This window comes from Phoenix dactylifera, chromosome 12 (genome assembly GCF_009389715.1).
Source record: "Phoenix dactylifera cultivar Barhee BC4 chromosome 12, palm_55x_up_171113_PBpolish2nd_filt_p, whole genome shotgun sequence".
Taxonomy (NCBI): Eukaryota; Viridiplantae; Streptophyta; class Magnoliopsida; order Arecales; family Arecaceae; genus Phoenix; species Phoenix dactylifera.
Genome location: NC_052403.1, coordinates 180,769 through 188,061, shown reverse-complemented (window position 1 = coordinate 188,061; position 7,293 = coordinate 180,769). Strand labels below are relative to the sequence as shown.

At 40.8% G+C, this 7,293-nt stretch overlaps 1 pseudogene; it reads right to left on the bottom strand.

Annotated features, from left to right (window-relative positions):
- Positions 1–2,534: 2,534 nt before the first annotated feature.
- On the bottom strand, positions 2,535–5,213 carry LOC103696648 (annotated as a pseudogene).
- Positions 5,214–7,293: the final 2,080 nt, after the last annotated feature.

Genomic DNA, 7,293 nt, shown 5'->3' with positions numbered 1-7,293 from the left:
CTCCTCAATGTATATGAGGAGAAAAGGGATGAGAGTGCAGACATGGGAGTAGAAATGCATCGCTCCACTTCCTCTGATTTTCTCAAAGAGTTTAGATCCTCTGCAGTGCGCGATTTGCACAGTAGAGTATAGTACAACATGAATGGCCATCACATCATCCAATCATGGAGACGGATGGCTATCAAATAGGGCAGGCATTGCGTGCCATGCATGAAAAGTCGCATGCCATATACCACCCCCTATTTAACAGCTCTCCATCTTCATGATTGGACGACATGGTGGCCATCCAGTTATACCTCACTCTATAGTGCAAATCATGTACCACATAGGATTCTAGTCGCATGCCATATACCACCCCCTATTTAGCTCAAACAAAGTCTTCAACTATGAATGAGAGTCTATGGAGAGCCATGTGAGCACCGACAAGATATCAAGACTACTAACGGATCATATTGGAGCTTATTTTATTCTCTAACTAGGATAGCTTTTTTTCTCTTCAGTTATAGTAAGATTATGACATCCAACGGATTAGGATTAATAGATTTTAGATTTCAACTATAAATGCATGTAACACTTATGAGTAAATATATTAGATTATTCTAAATTTTAGATTTAAAATTGGATGTTATTCTTTGTTTTTTTTTTCTTTCTCCTAGTTGCATGCTTGTGATCTTCTTCCTCTTCATGAGGTTGGGTGTCCGGTGTGCAAATCTATCCTTTGGTTTGCACCACAAAGATTCCAGATTCATTCACAAAAATTCTTATTAGTACATATAAATATGTTCGAAGTTTAATATTAGGAGTCAAGGCTATCATTATGCTGCAATAGGCATTGTGATGGTATTTAGGCCCTCTCATTATCTTGGTTATGTGTGTTTCCTTGAAAATATAATGACATTGTACATTAATCCTTTAAAAAAACAAAGATAATAACTATTTTAAATCCAAAATTTAGAATAACCAAAGAAAAAAAAAACAAAGAATAACATCCAATTAAAATTCCTTGGTGACCTTGTTTTTTTTTTTCTTTCTAATTTGCACCCGGAAAATTCCTTGAAAAAAATATCGGATTAAAATCTCGAAGGATAACCAACCTGCAGGCCTCGTTTTGGAGCTCTTCGAAGAGTAAAGCCTGGCATAATTGTTCATATACGAAACCTTTCACTAAATGGGCCACGAGTTATGAAGCAAAAGGGCCCCATGCATGCATGGGTTTAGCTTGGTTTTCTTGGATTCTTTAAGAAATACAATTCTTTACGAGCAAACTCGCAAGAGAAGCCGGCTGAAATTAGTGATTGTTCTAGCCATCCTAATAAAGATGGCATCAGCATGAGAAACTACGTACGCATGGCATCCTAAGATTTCTTTTGGTTCTTTTCCAATTCGTTGGTCACAACGATGCTGTTTTGTTGCGATAATGGCCAGAGCTATCAAAAAAAGGAGAGAGAAGCTCAGTCTCGGCCATGAGAACAGAGCAACAGAGCAAAGCGAAAGAACAGCGTTTTTTTTTTTTTTTTTGGATTTGGGACGCTGGGTGAAGGCCAGCACTGCTTCTTCAGGCTTGACCACCGAGGGCAGTTTGCTATAGTAGACGATCCGTATGGGGCCTTGTGGACCACGTATCCCACCTCAAAGGATGGAGATTATATATTTACCAAAAACAAAGAAGATGGAGATTACATCCTTACCATTGGAATCAATGGACAAACCGTCATCTATGGACCCATTCTCTGGTCCAAGATGAGTCATGGCCATTCACATACGAGGCCACCCAATTCACAGCCTCATTAACTTCTTTGAACATGTGCTTGGTCTGGAAGGCCACACCGCTATGGATTATAGTCCGAATTTTTTAAAGCAAGGGGTGGCACCGTCCCATGCTGCCGGTGCCACCCTGAATCCAGCCAATTGCCGTAGCCGATTCATCCTCAAGCATGACTGAACTAGCCTGCAACAAGTGCCGAGCATGACCTAGGCCGGCCCGTGCCGCCCTCAGCTCCATCCTAAAAACTAAGGTGTGGAAGATCTAGAAGCCTCCAGCAACTACCACCCGAGAGTTCGAGTGCACATCATTATTTTAGATGATCTATAATTTCATTATATTGTTGCTATGATGGTGAACCCAGGGACTTCTTTCTTTTGAAAAACATTTGTGGGTGAGGGTGCCATACTATGCTGAGAAAAAAATATTACAGATGACCGTGCCATACTATGAATACTACATTAAATAATGAATTCTACAATATGGTCCGTTTAGAAAGTTGATTGAAATTCCCCTCGCTCTCTCCCTCTCTCTTTCTTTCTGCCAATCGCCACCTTAGAATGAATTTCTAACTGATCACTGATATGGCGAAACCGGTTTCAGATATATGCGACCTAGTTGTCCTCCTAGTATTTAGGGATAATTTATCACACCAACTGGGGAAGCTAGTCTGTTCAATCTGGTAAACAATAAGATAATTATAAGGGGCGAAAACACTTTCGGCTCTCGGAACAGAAAAACGTTAATCCAAAGCTATCATATTGGCAAATAATTAGAAGATAATTACTGCTACTAGCTTCATTTATTCCTTGTTAACTTAAAGAAAGTCTACACACATAAATATTCAGACGACTTTACAAGTAGGAGAACAAACGCTGGATATACAAGCTCATAATTTGCCTTAGCAGCTTCCTACATGGAATGCTTTCGACTAAGACTAAGATACATTACTTGATATTATGACCACATATTAATGACTTCCTGCCCAACTTACTAGAAAGATGCTGCATGGGAGTTTAGCTCGTCATCAGATAAAAGGAGCATTTGGACTACAGATTTCATGGATGGCCTTTTGCTTCTCTCCTCTTCGAGGCAGCAGACTGCTATCTCCACCATCATTAATGCTTGCTTGCTGTTGAACTTTCCATCCAATCTGGAGTCAACAAAGTCCCCAATCCATGACTCTTTTCCACTCTTCAAGTTCTCTTTGAGCAACTCAAGTGACCTCCTCAGTACCATCTCTACCTCCTCCCCCCTACCAATTATCCAGTCTGAAACTCTAGCCCCCTTCACCAACTCTAGAAGCACTACTCCATAGCTATAGACATCAACCTTCCCGGTGATTGGAAGACTCGAAGCCCATTCTGGAGCAATGTAACCCCTCGTCCCTTGGATACGTGATAAGTTTTCTCCAGATCCACCTCTATTTAACAGTTTGGCCAGTCCAAAGTCTGCAATCTTGGGCTCAAAATCATGACCCAACAATATATTCTCAGGCTTTACATCACAGTGGATGACCCACTCAAGGCACTCGTGATGAAGATAGGCCAGTCCTTTTGCCACCCCTACCGCAATTTTAAACCTCTCACTCCATCTCAGAAAGTTAGCTGAGCCATCACCATGAAATAAAACCTTGTCCAGCGAAACCATTCTCCACGAACTCAGAAACTAAGAGCCTGTGTGAGCATTCTGAACAAAATCCCCACATTCTCACTAAATTCATATGGTATATTCTCCCTATGAGGCTCAGTTCGGCGTGGAATTCCTCTTCTCCTTGGATCACATCTTCCAACTTCTTGACTGCCGCCACCCTCTCATCATCCAAGACTCCCTTGTACATGGCTCCGGAGCCTCCCCTCCCGAGCTCTTCCTGGAAGTTTCGAGTAGCAATTTTCAGCTCTTTGTAACTGAATCTTCGAAATTGAGTAGATATCGCCCTATATCCCTCCTCCATTGGGGCTGACTGCTTCTCCCTCCTGAAAATGAACCACCAACCAAATGTAATAAAAAGGAGTTCTATTACAAAAAATGCCGATACGAACGAATAGAAATAGGCCCAATCTTTTCGTCCGCTGCTCTTCCGCATCATATCCTTGCCGATGTCCACTTCTTTGACACTGCAAACAGGCTTATGCCCTTGAAGACGAGAAGAGAGTTTTGAGGTGTTTACAGATCTTGGAAATTTTAAGAATATGGTGCCATCGGTGCCCGGATCACTTCTTCCATTGTGGAGCTCAATTTTTGTATAACATTCTCCGGTCTCTTTATATGAGAAAGCTTCGCATGAACAGTCCGTTTTGCATTTCTTCCTGCATGCCCTTAATGACAGGGAAGAAGTGAAATTGAAATCGGACCCCCAAAAATCTGTGTGGGGAAGCCTGAAAAATTTAGCCTGATGAGATTTGTGGCAGTCGATGCTGTATTTGCGCTTGCAACCTTTGCTCCAATCACTTGGGTCATTCACTTCAAAACCAGGTGGACAAGTACATTGGGGCGTTGGTGTGTATACGCAGATTCCGTTCCTACCACACAGTGAATGCACCCGACAGATCGATGGAAGAGCAATCCACGAAATGGACCACATCCCTGTCGACTCGTTCAAGCTGTACAGCCTGAGATTACCATCATAATCCAGAGTCAGCCTCCTCCTAATCGCTGGACCCCAGTCAGAAGCTTTGAACGCCAAGTTATCGCTCGACACGAACTGCCCCATATCATCAAGGACTGCCAATCTACTGCTATTGTAGGTTGATCTGTCATTATTCCACGGCCACGCGACTTGTCCGGGATCAGGCCAGTAGATGCTAACATATTCAGGTGCATCATATATGAGTTTCAAAACATTATCACTCTGAAAATAAAAATTATAGTGGCCTGAAGATAGTGATCCGTTAGGAGAAGCAGATACCAGCCTAGAATTTTGATTGAATGCCTGGTTAGGGAGAAGAGTATCAGTAGGATAATCAAAGCTTTGCCATAGAACTGTACCATCTGGATCCTTCACAACAAGATTTCCAGTATCGAGAAGCTGCGTGTGAGCTTGAGGTGAGCCGGTGTTGGTGCTCCAAACGACCGCGTCATCATAGTCCGTTAGAACGACGCTCCCATCCTTGCGCATTGTAACTCTCGACCCATGACCATTCACAGGGTGGTCACGGTTCGCTGTCCATACGACAGTCTTGGGCTTTGATTTGGTGAACCAGATCGAGAAGATGAAGGCATTCGAACCAACTTCGTAGAAGCCGCATGCGAATGTCTTATCTTGTGAGACGAGGATGTCCGAGTCATCCTCCACAGAAAGGAAAGAACGTCTCGTCAGAGAGCTCCTAGGTGCTGGAGACGCGAAAGGAAGGAGGAGCGTGAAGATGAGGGAGAGACGGATGAGGATGGTGGGAATACTAGGATTTCTCATGGTAGAGAACCCAGCGAAGCTGCAAAGAAGAAAGGAAACAAACACATGCTCTTTGTCTTGGCTTTTGGATCTGATATCCTACATATATTATAGTTGCTGGACCTTTAATTCTTGTTGGCCCCACGTTCAGGGATAGTTTTCCAAGTGAATTGATAGGGTGTACAAGTCCGACTTGTCAATTCTGAAGAAAAGTCTTCTAGAGGTGAAGCTCAAGTCTCCGGATAGCCGCCACTCACTCGCAAACAGATGGCTATCATCCTTTTAAAGTAGAAAACATTATATTCCGCGTCAAATACGTGGCTTGCGTGTCAAACTTTGTAGGCAGTAAGATGAGCCACGATCATTCATTTTCGAAAGGGTTGACATGGCGGTTTTTTCGAAAGATGCGCAGCTCCCGCAAGTCGCACCGTGCAAAGTAAGTTTGGCTGTTAGCTTCACGTACCGATCCGTATTGCTCATAATTTTTTTTATTAATATAATTCTATATAAATTTAAATTATTTTTTTATCAATATAATTTTATTAGAATAATTTTAGAAATCACATAACAATTTATATCAATTAGTAATATTTTCTATTATTAATATGATCCTATATCAGCCTATATTATTTTTCTTATATAAAGTCTATACACAAGTATATATATAATCCTTGAGTTGTACCGTATGTGACGGATCAAAGAAATAAAATCACTTCTCTCTCTTCTCTTTTTGTTTTTCTCTTTTTTGCAAATATTTTAATATTGTATCAGAGCCACCAATCATCTAATCTATTGCCACCATCTCTTTTCCCTTTGTTGCGGTCATTGTTGCTATGTCTAAAAGCTTTAAAGACCCTCATTGCTAATCTATCGATCTCTGTTTCCGGGTGAATCAACATCCAAAAATTTTCTATTTTTTGGATCCACGGATCCTCTATTTCTCCGCAGATTCTTTATTTTCTAATGAATCAATATTGATTTCATTAGTAGATCTGCATATTCACTATTCTGGTAGATTATTACTCGAAGATCCTTTATTTTCTATGGATACACAGCTCCTCTCTACTGCTTTTCTCTTTAGCTTTAAATCTTCGGTCGTCTCTCCTCACTGTCGCTCGGCTTCATTCTCTCTATCTCTGGTTTTATTTGTTGCCTTTGGCTCCTTCACCCTCCAGTTTGAAGCTAATTACTTCTCTTCAATGGTGCCTCTATCTACGACAATCATCGACCTTTGGTTGCTTTTTCTCTAAGCTCTGTCCTCACTACAACTGTCATCTTTTATGTTTTTTCTCGCTGCCACATATCAGACAAGTCAATCAATAGACATCTCAGTCTGTCACGTCTGCCAGACATATCAGCCTGCCATATTGGCTTCTGAGTTGTTATGTCAACTCTTAATCTGCAACATCAATTTCTGAGCTGCTATAATAGCTCGTGTTCTGCCACATCAGACTCTATACTGCAACATCAGCTTTTGATTTACCACCATGTCAATCTCTATATCAGCTCATAGTCTATCACGTCAGCTTCTGAGCTACTACTCCAATTCTTCATCTAGTACGCCAGTTTTTTGGTACATCTTGAGTTTGAGAGGGGATGTTAACATAATTTTAAGGATCACGTAACAACTCGCATCGCCCATAATATTTTTTTTATTAGCCTAATTCTGTATCAACCTAAATTATTTTTCTTTATTAGCATGATCTTGTTAGAGTGATTTTAGGGATCACATAACAACTTATATCAATCAGTATTATTTTTTATTGTTATTGTGATCCTATATCAGCCTATATTATTTTTCTTGTATGGAGTCTATATACAAGTATATATAACCCCTGAGATGTACCGAATATGACGAATCAGAAAAATAAAATTACTGCTCTCTCTCCCTCTCTCTCTCTCTCTCTCTCTCTCTCTCTCTCTCTCTCTCTCTCTCTCTCTCTCTCTCTTTTTCTTGTTTTTCTCTTCTACAAATATTATGAGAGAACAATCATTCATTTTCAAAAGGGAGAACATGTCAGTTTTTCAAAGATGCACAGATCTCATACCGTGCAAAACAAGCATGACAGTGGATATTGATTCTTCCATACTTGGTATGCTTATGCAACGAAATTTAACTGAATTTTTATCTTAGACTTGG